Source organism: Mustelus asterias, chromosome 3 (assembly GCF_964213995.1).
Source record: "Mustelus asterias chromosome 3, sMusAst1.hap1.1, whole genome shotgun sequence".
NCBI classification, from domain to species: Eukaryota; Metazoa; Chordata; class Chondrichthyes; order Carcharhiniformes; family Triakidae; genus Mustelus; species Mustelus asterias.
The window spans coordinates 3,419,232-3,434,057 of NC_135803.1; the positions used below are offsets into that span (position 1 = coordinate 3,419,232).

At 49.0% G+C, this 14,826-nt stretch overlaps 1 protein-coding gene across 1 annotated transcript in view; it reads right to left on the bottom strand.

The window, feature by feature from the left end:
• Positions 1 to 6,190: 6,190 nt before the first annotated feature.
• ostn (osteocrin) overlaps positions 6,191 to 14,826 on the bottom strand; it is a 30,944-nt gene continuing 22,308 nt past the window's right edge. The window contains exon 5 of the mRNA XM_078201525.1: positions 6,191 to 6,330. The gene's annotated coding sequence lies outside the window, so the exon portion shown is untranslated. The remainder of the gene's footprint in view (positions 6,331 to 14,826) is intronic.

The window sequence follows — 14,826 nt, forward strand, 5'->3', positions numbered from 1 at the left end:
GTCAGAGGGTCAGCACTGAGGGAGTGCTGCACTGTCAGAGGGTCAGTACTGAGGGAGTGCCGCACTGTCAGAGGGTCAGCACTGAGTGAGTGCTGCATTGTCAGAGGGTCAGTACTGAGGGAGTGCTGCACTGTCAGAGGGTCAGCACTGAGGGAGTGCCGCACTGTCAGAGGGTCAGTAATGAGGGAGTGCCGCACTGTCAGAGGGTCAGTACTGAGGGAGTGCCGCACTGTCAGAGGGTCAGTACTGAGGGAGTGCTGCACTGTCAGAGGGTCAGTACTGAGGGAGTGCTGCACTGTCAGAGGGTCAGTACTGAGTGAGTGCTGCACTGTCAGGGGGTCAGTACTGAGGGAGTGCTGCACTGTCAGAGGGTCAGTACTGAGGGAGTGCTGCACTGTCAGAGGGTCCGTACTGAGGGAGTGCCGCACTGTCAGAGGGACAGTACTGAGGGAGTGCTGCACTATCAGGGGGTCAGTACTGAGGGAGTGCTGCACTGTCAGGGGGTCAGTACTGAGGGAGTGCTGCACTGTCAGAGGGTCAGTACTGAGGGAGCGCCGCACTGTCAGAGGGTCAGTACTGAGAAAGTGCTGCACTGTCTGAGGGTCAGTACTGAGGGAGTGCCGCACTGTCAGGGGGTCAGTACTGAGGGAGTGCTGCACTGTCAGAGGGTCAGTACTGAGGGAGTGCTGCACTGTCAGAGGGTCAGTGCTGAGGGAGTGCTGCACTGTCAGAGAGTCAGTACTGAGAAAGTGCTGCACTGTCTGAGGGTCAGTACTGAGGGAGTGCCGCACTGTCAGAGGGACAGTAATGAGGGAGTGCCGCACTGTCAGAGGGTCAGTACTGAGGGAGCGCCGCACTGTTGGAGGGTCAGCACTGAGGGAGTGCCGCACTGTCAGAGGGTCAGTACTGAGGGAGTGCTGCACTGTCAGAGGGTCCGTACTGAGGGAGTGCCGCACTGTCAGAGGGACAGTACTGAGGGAGTGCTGCACTATCAGGGGGTCAGTACTGAGGGAGTGCTGCACTGTCAGGGGGTCAGTACTGAGGGAGTGCCGCACTGTCAGGGGGTCAGTACTGAGGGAGTGCTGCACTGTCTGAGGGTCAGTACTGAGGGAGTGCCGCACTGTCAGGGGGTCAGTACTGAGGGAGTGCTGCACTGTCAGAGGGTCAGTACTGAGGGAGTGCTGCACTGTCAGAGGGTCAGTGCTGAGGGAGTGCTGCACTGTCAGAGAGTCAGTACTGAGAAAGTGCTGCACTGTCTGAGGGTCAGTACTGAGGGAGTGCCGCACTGTCAGAGGGACAGTAATGAGGGAGTGCCGCACTGTCAGAGGGTCAGTACTGAGGGAGCGCCGCACTGTTGGAGGGTCAGCACTGAGGGAGTGCCGCACTGTCAGAGGGTCAGTAATGAGGGAGTGCCGCACTGTCAGAGGGTCAGTACTGAGGGAGTGCCGCACTGTCAGAGGGTCAGTACTGAGGGAGTGCTGCACTGTCAGAGGGTCAGTACTGAGGGAGTGCTGCACTGTCAGAGGGTCAGCACTGAGTGAGTGCTGCACTGTCAGAGGGTCAGTACTGAGGGAGTGCTGCACTGTCAGAGGGTCAGCACTGAGTGAGTGCTGCACTGTCAGAGGGTCAGCACTGAGTGAGTGCTGCACTGTCAGAGGGTCAGCACTGAGTGAGTGCCGCACTGTCAGAGGGTCAGTACTGAGGGAGTGCCGCACTGTCAGAGGAACAGTACTGAGTGAGTGCCGCACTGTCAGAGGGTCAGTACTGAGGGAGTGCCGCACTGTCAGAGGGACAGTACTGAGGGAGTGCTGCACTGTCAGGGGGTCAGTACAGAGGGAGTGCTGCACTGTCAGAGGGTCAGTGCTGAGGGAGTGCTGCACTGTCAGAGGGTCAGTGCTGAGGGAGTGCTGCACTGTCAGAGAGTCAGTACTGAGAAAGTGCTGCACTGTCAGAGGGTCAGTGCTGAGGGAGTGCCGCACTGTCAGAGGGACAGTAATGAGGGAGTGCTGCACTGTCAGAGGGTCAGTACTGAGTGAGTGCTGCACTGTCAGAGGATCAGTTCTGAGGGAGTGCTGCACTGTCAGAGGGTCAGTACTGAGGAAGTTCTGCACTGTCAGAGGGACAGTACTGAGGGAGTGCCGCACTGTCAGAGGGTCAGTACTGAGGAAGTGCTGCACTGTCAGAGGGACAGTACTGAGGGAGTGCCGCACTGTCAGAGGGTCAGTACTGAGGGAGCGCCGCACTGTTGGAGGGTCAGTACTGAGGGAGTGCCGCACTGTCAGAGGGTCAGTTCTGAGGGAGTGCCGCACTGTTGGAGGGTCAGTACTGAGGGAGTGCCGCACTGTCAGCGGGTCAGTACTGAGGGAGTGCCGCACTGTCAGAGGGTCAGTGCTGAGGGAGTGCCGCACTGTCAGAGGGTCAGTACTGAGGGAGTGCTGCACTGACAGAAGGTCAGTACTGAAGGAGTGCCACACTGTCAGAGGGTCAGTACTGAGGGAGTGCCGCACTGTCAGAGGGTCAGTACTGAGGGAGTGCCGCACTGTCAGAGGGTCAGTACTGAGGGAGTGCTGCCCTGTCTGAGGGTCAGTGCTGAGGGAGTGCTGCACTGTCAGAGGGTCAGTACTGGGGGAGTGCCGCACTGTCAGAGGGTCAGTACTGAGGGAGTGCCGCACTGTCAGAGGGTCAGTACTGAGGGAGTGCCGCACTGTCAGAGGGTCAGTACTGAGGGAGTGTCGCACTGTCAGAGGGTCAGTACTGAGGGAGTGCCGCACTGTCAGAGGGTCAGTGCTGAGGGAGTGCTGCACTGTCAGAGGGTCAGTGCTGAGGGAGTGCCGCGCTGTCAGAGGGTCAGTACTGAGGGAGTGCCGCACTGGTGACTTTTAGGTCTCATTGTGTGTCTCATCAGCATCAAATGAAGTTTTCAGGGCAACAAATGGTAACTGCCTTCAAATCTCACCCCAGCCACTGGTGGAATTTCAATTTAATTAATAAATCTGGGATTTTAAAGTTAGTCTCAGTAATGATGACCATGAAACCATGTCGATTGTTGTAAAAGCCCATACAGCGTGATGATGAGGAAACAGTCACGGTGGCACAGTGGTTAGCACTGCTGCCTCACAGCGCCAGGGACCCAGGTTCAATTCCGGCCTCGGGTCACGTTCCCCCCGTGTCTGCGTGGGTTTCCTCCGGGTGCTCCGGTTTCCTCCCACAGTCCAAAGATGTGCAGGTTAGGTGGATTGGCCATGCTAAATTAACCCTAATGTCAGGGGATTAGCAGGGTAAATACTTGGGTTACGGGGATAAGGTCTGGGTGGGATTGTTGTTGGTGCAGGCTTGATGGGCTGAAGGGTCACCTTCTGCACTGTAGGGATTCTATGAAATCGGCTATCCTTACTCTCGGTCTGGCCTACATGTGACTTCAATGTGGTTGACTCTTAAGTGCCCTCTGAGATAGCCGAACAAGCCACTCAGTTCAAGGGCAAGTGTGGGTGAGTATCAGACGCTGCCCTTGACAGTGAATCGCTCTTACCAGCAACGTGCTGCTGTTCAGCAGTCCTCTACCACCCTCTAGTGGTTGATTATCATCTAACAACCAACAGAAGAAAGGATCTGTTCATGCACACATGACCGACCTGTGAGCATTTCAAACAGAATGATTGAATTTGAAATATAATTAATTTGTAGGAAATTGGGTAAATCATTTCTGCACGAGGGCCTTTGCTGGCACACTGTGGTTCACCATTTACAGAAATTATTTGGAATCCGGCAGCAGAAGTGTAATTTCAAAATGTGTGGATGACACCAAATTGAGATTGTGATTAACCGGGAGGGAGCGCTGTGGAAAATTACAGGAAGACATTAATTAACTTGCAGAATGGCTGTGTAATTAGCAGATGGACTTCAATCTGAATGAGTGTGAAGTGATATAGAACCATAGAAAAGTTACAGAATAGAAGGCCATTCGGCCCATTTTGTCCATGCCAGCTCAAGGACACCCAGGTGCCCTTTCTAATCCCACCTTCCTGCACCCGGTCCAGAGCCCTGTAGCTTACAGCATTTAAGGTGCGGATTCAGGTACTTTTTAAAGAGTTTAGGGTCTCTAACTCCACCACCAACACGGGCAGCGAATTCCAGACACCCACCACCCTCTGCATAAAAAAATTCTTCCCCCATGTCCCCTCTGCACCTGCTGCCACTTAACTTGAATCTATATCCCTGGTTCTAGAATTCTGTGCCAAGGGTAACAATTCTGTCCTGTCCTCTCTATCTCTTTCTCTCATAATTCTGTACACCTCAGTCAAGTCACCCCCAACCTTCTTTGTTCCATGGAAAATAACCCCAACCTATCCAATCTCTCCTCATGGCTGCACGTTTCCAGCCCAGGCAACATTCTTGTGAACCTCCTCTGCGCTCTCTCCAGAGCAATTACATCCTTCCTGCAATATGGTGACCAGAACTGCACACAATACTCCAATTGTGGCCTCACCAGTGCTTTATACAATTCCAACACTCTATCCGTACTTTTATATTCTACACCTCTGCCAATAAAGAAGGGCATTCAACTTGAACTGCTGCATTTCGGGACCTGTGTACTTGACGCCAAGATCTCTCACTTCATCTAGCCCTCTCAGTATATCCCCATTTATTGTGTGTTCCCTGTAACTGTTTGACCTCCCTAAATGCATTAAGTCACACTTCCCTCTGTTAAAATCCATCTCCCACTTTACCGCCCACTCCACAAACCATCGATATCGTTTTGTAGATTATAGCTTTCCTCTACACTATCCACACTCGGCCAATCTTTGTGTCGTCTGCAAGTTTTCCATTCACGCCCCCCATTCACACCCAAATCATTAATTTATAACACAAACATATTTTGGTTGGAAGAATAAGTGATCACCGAGTGCTTGGAAACGTGTCTGAATGAGGTGAGGGAGAGAAGGACCTGGGAGTATAGAAACTCATTAAAAATAGTGACAAAGGTTAACAGTGGCACAGTGATTAGCATTGCTGCCTCCGCGGTTCGATTCCCGGCTTGGGTCACTGTCTGTGTGGAGTCTTCACGTTCTTCCGGTTTCCTCTGGATGCTCCGGTTTCCTCCCACAGTCCAAAAGACGTGCTGGTTAGGTGCTAAATTCTCCCTCAGTGTACCTGAACAGGCACCAGAGTGTGGCGACTAGGGGATTTTCACAGTAACTTCATTGCAGTGTTAATGTAAGCCTACTTGTGACACTAATAAATAAACTTTTAAAACTTAAACTTAAAACAAAAGGCAAACAAATATTGGGTTTATTTGATGAGAAGCAGAGAAGTTATGTTAAACCTGTTAAAAATCTGATGAAAGGTCATTTGTTTGACTCTTCTTCTGAAGACTGTCTCACTATTTTGCTTCTGTATTGAACCTCAGTTGGACATTTGCAAACATGAGAATAATTCTGGTCTCAATATTATAAAAAATATACAGAGGTACTGGAGAAAATGCGAGATATATTAAGTGTGATGATAGATGGGAGGTTATAGCTTATCAGGGAAAGTGAACGAGCTCAACATCTTTCTTGTAGAAAAGTGAGGACTGGGAGCAAGACCTGGTCGCGGTCTTTAAGATTATGAAAGGTTTTGATCGGGGAGATGTAGAGAAGGGGGACCAGAACTCGGGTGATAAGTATGAGAGAATCACTAGCCACAATCTGGAATTCAGGAGAAACTTCTTTACCCAAAGAGTGGTGAGAATGTGGAACTCGCTACCATGGGGAGTGGTCGAGATAAATGCAATTGGCACAGCTAAGGTGTAGCTCAACAAACACATGAGGGAGAAAGGGACAGACAGATAAGGTGTTGGAGTCAGGTGAAGGGGGGGGGGGGGGGAGGGGGAGAGGGGGGGGCTGGTGTGGAGCAGAGTTGGGGACAGAGCAGAGGGGCTGAATGGGCTGATTTAATGGTATAAATATGTCATTGTGTGAGGGTCCCACAAACGCCATCATGAGCAGATTATCTGGTTTATTTATTTGCTGTTTGTCAGAGTTTGCGGTGCATCAACTAACAGTGACATTTCCGACACTCCCAACAATAACTAAACTTCAAAATTACTTCACTGACTGTGAACCACTTTGGGATCTCTTGAGGTTCTGGAAACTTCCGTATAAATGACGATTCCCTTTCTCTGTTGAATTCAATGGCGAGGAGACTTTGACAGGAGCTTCTTGTGTTTATTCACACATTTCAAATTACAATGACATCGATTTAACAATAAAACATTGAACAGAATCAGCAACACACATCTTGGAGAAACTTCCATGGTTTTTGCCGATAAGCTTTCGATGATCCAGGAAACTATGAAAACAAGATAAGAAAATCTCTCAAAACATTCCAAAATTCTGCTTCTTTATTCCTCCCATTCCCGTCCCTCTTCTCCGGAAGGTATTGATCCATTACCAAGCCTGTGTTTTGTGCACCTTTGGTGCTGGGCTCAGGTTTCGGGGCTGCAATGTTTCCGCATCAACATACAATCTGGGACTGTGTCTCAGCACTGAGCTCAGCGCTGGCTCTGCACTATCTATGTGTCAGCTTTAGGCTCTGGACTGCACTGTCAGAGTGCCAGGGCTGTGAGATGTCCTTTACCTTCCCTCATTCTTCAAGTATGCGCCAAGCAGTGGGTGACTACTCATGGGTAACAGGCAAAGGGATCATAACCCACTGAAACCTGTTTTCACGCAGAGGACCCGGAGGTCACGGCACCCCCTGGGTCGAACGGTTAATGGACTCTCTCTGAGCCGCCCTCCCGATGGGGGCGGGGCTGTAAAATGCGGTGAGCTGCTCAGAAAGTACCCCCCCCCCCTCCCCCCCGCTATAAAATTCCACCTCACCTGTCTCCAAACCAGAGAGCACCATTTTCCATTTTTATTCATTTACTGAATGTGGGCATCATTTATTGCCCACCCCTAAGTATTCCCTTGAGAAGGTGGCACTGAGCATGGATGCTGCAGTCCATGTGGTGTAGGTACACCCACCGTGCTGTTAGGGAGGGAGTTCCAGGATTTTAACCCAGCCGCAGTGAAGGATATATTTTCAAGTCAGGATGGTGAGTGACTTGATGGGGAACTTGCAGATAGTGATGTTCTCAAGTGTCTGCTGCCCTTGTTGTTCTAAGTGATAGAGGTGGTGGGTTTGGAAGGTGCTGTTGAAGCACCCTTGGTGCAGTGCACCTTGTAGATGTTACACACAACTGCCACTGTGTGTCGGTGGTGGAGGGATTGAGTGTTTGTGAATGTGGTGCCAATCAAGTGGGGCTGCTTTGTCCTGGATGGTGTCGAGCTTCTTGTTGGAGCTGCACCCATCCAGGCAAGTGGAGAGCATTCCATCACATTCCTGACTTGTGCCTTACTCGCTGCAGTATTCCCAGCTTTTCACCTTGCAGCCACAGTATTTATATGGCTGATCCAGTTCAGTTTCTGGAAACTGGTTAACTATTTTGAAGAACTCCTGCAATGATGTTCCAGGACTGAAATGATTAACCTCTAACAACCACAACCACCTTCCTTATGCTGGATATGATTCTGACCAGCAGAGAGTTTACCCACCCTTACACATTGACTCCAGTTTTGCTGGGGCTCCTTGATGCCACACTCAGTCAGATGGTGCCTTGATGTTGAGGACAGTCACTCTCACCTCACCTGCTGGATTCAGCTCTTTTGTCCATGTTTAGATCAGGGTTTTAATCAGTATCAGGAGCTGAGTGTCCCTGGCTGAACCCAAACACAACATCAGCGAGCGGGCTGCTATTTAGTACATGCTGCTCGATAACACTGACCATTCTGATGGTAATAGGAATTTGGGGGCCAGAAGGAGGTCATTTAGCCCCTCGAGTCTATTTCATCACTCAATTCGATCATAGCTGGATAGAATCTTGATTATCAACCAAAAGAGAAAATGCTGGAAAATCTCAGCAGGTCTGGCAGCATCTGTAAGGAGAGAAAAGAGCTGACGTTTTGAGTCCAGATGACCCTTTGTCAAAGCTTTAACAAAGGGTTGTCTGGACTCGAAACGTCAGCTCTTTTCTCTCCTTCCAGATGCTGCCAGACCTGCTGAGATTTTCCAGCATTTTCTCTTTTGGTTTCAGAGTCCAGCGTCCGCAGTGATTTGCTTTTATCCAGTATCTTGATTATATTTATGATTCTGTAACTCTCAATATCCTTATTTAACCAAACAATAGCTTTCAGTTTTGGAATTCTCCATTGACATCCAATCTTAGCAGCTTTTTGCAGAGAGAGTTCCAGATTTCCACTTCCCTTTTTGTGGAGAACACCTTCCTGATGTTCTCCCTGAATGGCCTTGCTCAAACTTTGAGTGGAGGTTTTGGCAATATCTGGGAGTGTGAATATTCAATATTGTGCCACGGATTCAGAACAGGCTAAGGGATGAAAAATAGAGAACAGCGATAAACCAGTCATTATCAAGCTGACAGGCTGTTAGTCCTGGGATGCCACAAAGATCAGTCCCAGGGTCTGGTACTTGCAATCTGTTAATGACGTGGGTAAGGGGGCTGTGTATAACATACCCAAATTTGCTGATGATACGAGGCTAGGTGTGTAAGCAAGCAAGAGGAGGACATAAAGATGGCATGGTGGCACAGTGGCTAGCACTGCTGCCTCACAGTGCCAGGGGCCCAGGTTCAATTCCAGCCTTGGGTGTCTGTCTGTGTGGAGTCTGCACGTTCTCCCTGTGTCTGTGTGGGTTTCCTCCGAATGCTCTGGTTTCCTCCCACACTCCAAAGATGTGCTGTTTAGGTGGATTGGCCATGCTAAATTTCCTCTTAGTGTTTTTCGGAGACTCGGTGCAAACTTGATGGGCCAACTGGCCTCTTTTAGTACTGTAGAGATTCCATGGTTCTAAAGAAGTTGTAGAGGGACAGGGTGAGTGGGCAGGCTGGTGTCAGATGGAGCATTACGCAGGAAAACTTGAAGTTATTCACTTTGGTAGAAAGAACAGAAAAACTGAATGTTTTATAAAATGAAGAGAAACTTATAAATGTTGGTGTCCAGAGGGATTTGGGGTTCTTGTCTATGAAACACAGGAAGTAAACATACAGGCACAACAAACAATCAGTAAAGCAAATCTGAAGTTAGCCTTGAATGTAAAGGGGCTGTAACAGTAAGGAAGTCTTGCTGCAATTGTACAGAGCTTTGGGGAGACATTTGGAGGCCGATGTACATATTCTCCATCCCTGAGGAAGGTTATAGCTCATCAAGGGAAGGTGACATAGGTTGACAAGTGTGATTCCAGGAATGAGTGTTCTGTCCCATGAGGAATGATTGAGTGAAATGGATTGATAGTCTCTGGAGTTTGGCAGCATGAGATGAGATCTCATAGAGACATGAACGATTCTGAGGGGGTTTAGCAGAGTAGACACTGAGGGGTTGTTTCCCCTGGCTGGGGAGTCTACAACTAGGTTCAGAATGAGCGGTTGGCCATTTAGGATTGAGAAATTTCTTCATTCAACTTATCAGGTGAAAGTGATTTCGCCTGACGAAGAAGCAGCGCTCCGAAAGCTCATGATTTCAGATAAACCTGTTGGACTATAATCTGGTGTCGTGTGACCTCTCATATTGTCCACCCCAGTCCAACACCAGCATCTCCACATCATGCAATATATTCAAGGCTGAGATTGATCGATTTGAAGGCAATCGAGCGATATTGGGATGTAGCAGAAAAGTGGAGTTCAGGTCGAGGATCAGCTGTGATCTTATTAAACAGCAGAATCGGCTGGAACATTTGAATGGCCGATTCCTGACACAGGCCAGAATTCTCCAATGTTGTTCGCGCTGCCCCCACTGCCAGTGAGAATGGAAAATTTGGCAGTCATCGCACAGCCTCCCATCCATTGACTCTGTCTACACTTCCCGCTGCCTCGGAGAAGCAGCTGGCATAATTAAGGACCCCACGCACCCCGGACATTTTCTCTTCCACCTTCGTCCGTCAGGAAAAAGATACAAAAGTCTGGGGTCACGTAACAACCGACTCAAGGACAGCTTCGTCCCTGCTGCTGTCAGACTTTTGAATGGACTTACAAAGAACAAAGAACAATACAGCACAGGAACAGGCCCTTCGGCCCTCCAAGCCTGCGCCGCTCATGTGCCCAACTAGACCATTCATTTGTATCCCTCTATTCCCAGTCTGTTCATGTGGCTATCTGGATAAGTCTTAAAAGATCCCAGCGTGTCCGCCTCAATCACCTTGCTTGGCAGTGCATTCCAGGCCCCCACCACCCTCTGTGTAAAATACGTCCCCCTGACATCTGTGTTGAACCTTGCCCCCCTCACCTTGAACCTGTGACACCTTGTGTTCGTCACCTCCGACCTGGGAAAAAGCTTCCCACTGTTCACCCTATCTATGGCCTTCATAATTTTATACACCTCTATTAGGTCGCCCCTCATCCTCCGTCTTTCCAGGGAGAACATCCCCAGTTTATCCAATCTCTCCTCGTAGCTAAGACCCTCCATACCAGGCAACATCCTGGTAAACCTTTTCTGTACTCTCTCCAAAGCCTCCACGTCTGCGACCAGAACTGGACGCAGTATTCCAAATGTGGCCTAACCAATGTACTATACAGCTGCAACATCATATGCCAACTTTTATACTCTATGCCCCGTCCAATAAAGGCAAGCATGCCATATGCCTTCTTCACCACCTTTTCCACCTGTGCTGCCACCTTTAAGGATCTGTGGACTTGTACACCCAGGTCCCTCTGTGTGTCTGTACTCCTGATGGTTCTGCCATTTATTGTATAGCTCCCCCTTACATTAGATCTACCAAATGCATCACTTCGCATTTATCTGGATTAAATTCCATCTGCCATTTCTCCGCCCAATGTTCCAGCCTATCTATATCCTGCTGTATTCTCTGACAATGTTCATCACTATCCGCAACTCCAGCAATCTTTGTGTCGTCTGCAAACTTACTGATCACACCAGCTACATCTTCCTCCAAATCATTTATATATATATCACAAACAGCAGAGGTACAGAGCCCTGCGGAACTCCACTAGTAAGAAGTCTCACAACACCAGGTTAAAGTCCAACAGGTTTATTTGGTAGCAAATGCCATAAGCTTTCGGAGCACTGCTCCTTCGTCAGATGGAGTGGAAATGTGCTCTCAAACAGTGCAAACAGACAAAATCAAGTTGCAGAATACTGATTAGAATGCGAATCCTACAACCAGCCAGGTCTTAAAGGTACAGACAATGTGGGTGGAGGGAACATTAAACACAGGTTAAAGAAATGTGTATTGTCTCCAGACAGAACAGCTGATTTCCACTCCATCTGACGAAGGAGCAGTGCTCCGAAAGCTTATGGTATTTGCTACCAAATAAACCTGTTGGACTTTAACCTGGTGTTGTGAGACTTCATACCGTGTTCACCCCAGTCCAACGCCGGCATCTCCACATCAGAACTCCACTAGTCACAGACCTCCAACCGGAAAAAGACCCCTCCACTGCTACCCTCTGTCTTGTATGGCTAAGCTAGTTTTCCACCCATCTAGCTAGCTCACCTTTTATCCCGTGAGATTTAACCTTTTGCACCAGCCTGCCATGAGGGACCTTGTCAAACGCTTTACTAAAATCCATATAGAGACATCCACGGCCCTTCCCTCGTCAATCGTTTTTGTCACCTCCTCAAAAACTCAACCAAATTTGTGAGGCATGACCTCCCTCATACAAAACCATGCTGTCTATCGCTAACGAGATTATTCAGTTCTAAATGCGCATATATCCTATCTCTAAGAATCTTCTCCAACAATTTCCCTACCACGGACGTCAAGCTCACCGACCTATAATTACCCAGGTTATCCTTGCTACCCTTCTTAAATAACGGGACCACATTTGCTATCATCCAATCATCTGGGACCTCACCTGTGTCCAGTGAAGAGACAAAGATTTCTGTTAGAGGCCCAGCAATTGCATCTCTCGCCTCCCTGAGGAGTCTAGGATAGATGCCATCCCGCCCTGGGGATTTGTCTGTCTTAATGTTTCCTAAAAAACCTAACACTTCCTCCCTTGTAATTGAGATTTTTTCTAACGGGTCAACACATCTCTCTAAGACACGACCAGCCAACATGTCCCTCTCCTTTGTGAATACTGATGCAAAGTATTCGTTTAGGATCTCACCTACTTCCTTTGGTTCTAAACATAATTCCCCTCCTTTGTCCCTGAGAGGTCCGATTCTTTCCCTAACAGGGATTCTGTGGGGGCGAACGGGACTCCAGGATGGTAGTCTGCCTACCTGGTGCTGGGGTCACGGATGTCTCCGAGCGGATAGGGGGCATATTAAAAGGGGAAGATAAAGAAACGGATGTCATTATACACATTGGTGGAAATGACGTAGATAGGAAGAGTAGGGGGGTCCTAAGAGAGCAATTTAGGGAGTTGGGAATTAGGTTAAAAAGTAGGGTCACTAGGGTGGCCATCTCTGGGCTGCTCCCAATGCCTCGTGCCAGTGAGGCTAAGAATAGGGAGTTGGTTCAAATGAATGCCTGGCTAAAGGACTGGTCCAGGAGGGAGGGCTTTATTTTCATAGACCAATGGGAGGTTTTCAGGAGAGGATGGCACCTGTACAAGAGGGAGGGGTCACAACTAAGTTGGAAGGGCACAAATATCCTGGCTGGGAGCTTTGCTAGTGCAGTTCGGGGGGGTTTAAACTAGTATGGCAGGGGGGTGGGGATCAAACTATTAGGTCTATAAGTGTGGTGGCTGGGGACGAGCTTGGGGCTGGGGGTCTGGGGGCAAAGAAGAAGAGCACTCTGGGGGAGGACGACCTCACTGAGCCTGGGGGTCTGGAGTGCTTATACTTCAATGCAAGGAGCGTAGCAGGTAAAACAGACGAACTTGGGGCCTTAATGCGCACGAGGAATTTGGATGTGGTTGCGGTGACAGAGACTTGGTTGAAAGAGGGGCAGGACTGGCAGCTGAATATTCCAGGGTACAAGTGTTTTAGGCGAGACAGAGGAGGGGCCAAAAGAGGTGGGGGAGTAGCGGTATTGGTTGGAGAGCATATTACAGCGGTGCAGAGGGAGGACAATTCGGAGGAGTCGTGTAGCGAGTCACTCTGGGTGGAGCTTAGAAACAGGAAAGGCGCAGTCACTATGTTGGGGGTGTACTACAGGCCCCCCAACAGCCCAAGGGAAGTGGAAGAATGGATATGTCAGGAGATACTGGATAGGTGCAGGAAATATAGGGTTGTTGTAGTGGGAGACTTCAATTTCCCTGGTATAGACTGGAAATCGCTGAGGGCAGGGACTCTGGATGGGGAGGAATTTGTAAAATGTGTACAGGAGGGTTCGTTGGAACAATATGTGGACAGCCCGACTAGAGAGGGGGCTATACTGGACTGGTACTGGGGAATGAGCCCGGTCAGGTCTTCAAAGTTTTGGTTGGGGAACATGTGGCAAATAGTGACCACAATTCTGTTAGCTTTAGGATAGTGATGGAAAAGGATGAGTGGTGTCCCAAGGGTAAGGTGTTGGATTGGGGGAAGGCTAACTTTATTGGGATCAGGCAGAAATTGGCAGCTCTTGATTGGGAGAGGTTGTTTGAGGGTAAATCCACATCTGGTATGTGGCAGTCTTTTAAGGAACGGTTGTTAGGGCTACAGGACAAGCATGTGCCTGTAAAAAAGAAGGATAGGAAGGGTAGGATTAGAGAACCGTGGATAACCAGGGAAATTGAGGGACTGGTCAAAAGGAAAAGAGAGGCGTATGTTAGGTCCAGGCAGCTAAAAACGGAGGGAGCTCTGGAGGAGTACAATGAAAGTAGGAAAATACTCAAACGGGGAATTAGAAGAGCAAAAAGGGGTCACGAAATGTTCTTGGCAGACAGGATTAAGGAGAATCCCAAGGCATTTTATTCATACGTTAGGAACAAAAGGGTTGTTAGGGAAAAAATTGGACCTCTCAGGGACAAAAGTGGGGACTTATGCTTGGAGCCCAAAGAAGTAGGGGAGATCCTAAATGAATACTTTGCGTCGGTATTCACAAAGGAGAGGGATGTGTTGACTGGGAGTGTCTCGGAGGGGAGTGTTGAACTGTTGGAGAAAATCTCCATTACAAAGGAGGAAGTGTTAGGTTTGTTAGAGAATATAAAGACTGACAAATCCCCAGGGCCTGATGGAATCTATCCAAGGCTGCTCAGGGAGACGAGAGGTGAAATCGTTGGGCCTCTGACGCAAATCTTTGTCTCGTCATTGGACACAGGTGAGGTCCCAGAGGATTGGAGGATAGCCAATGTGGTCCCGTTATTTAAGAAGGGTAGGAAGGATAACCCGGGTAATTATAGGCCGGTGAGCTTGACGTCCGTGGTGGGGAAGTTGTTGGAGAAGGTTCTTAGAGATAGGATGTATGCGCATTTAGAAAGGAATAAACTCATTAACGATAGTCAGCATGGTTTTGTGAGAGGGAGGTCATGCCTCACTAACCTGGTGGTGTTTTTTGAAGAAGTGACCAAAATGGTTGACGAAGGAAGGGCCGTGGATGTTGTCTATATGGACTTTAGTAAAGCGTTTGACAAAGTCCCTCATGGTAGGCTAGTGAAAAAGGTTGGATCCCATGGGATAAAGGGGGAGGTGGCTAGATGGGTGGAGAACTGGCTTGGTCATAGAAGACAGAGGGTGGTAGTGGAAGGGTCTTTTTCTGGCTGGAGGCCTGTGACTAGTGGTGTACCGCAGGGCTCTGTATTGGGACCTCTGCTGTTTGTGATTTATATAAATGATCTGGAAGAAGGAGTAACTGGGGTGATCAGTAAGTTTGCGGACGACACAAAACTGGCAGGACTTGCAGATA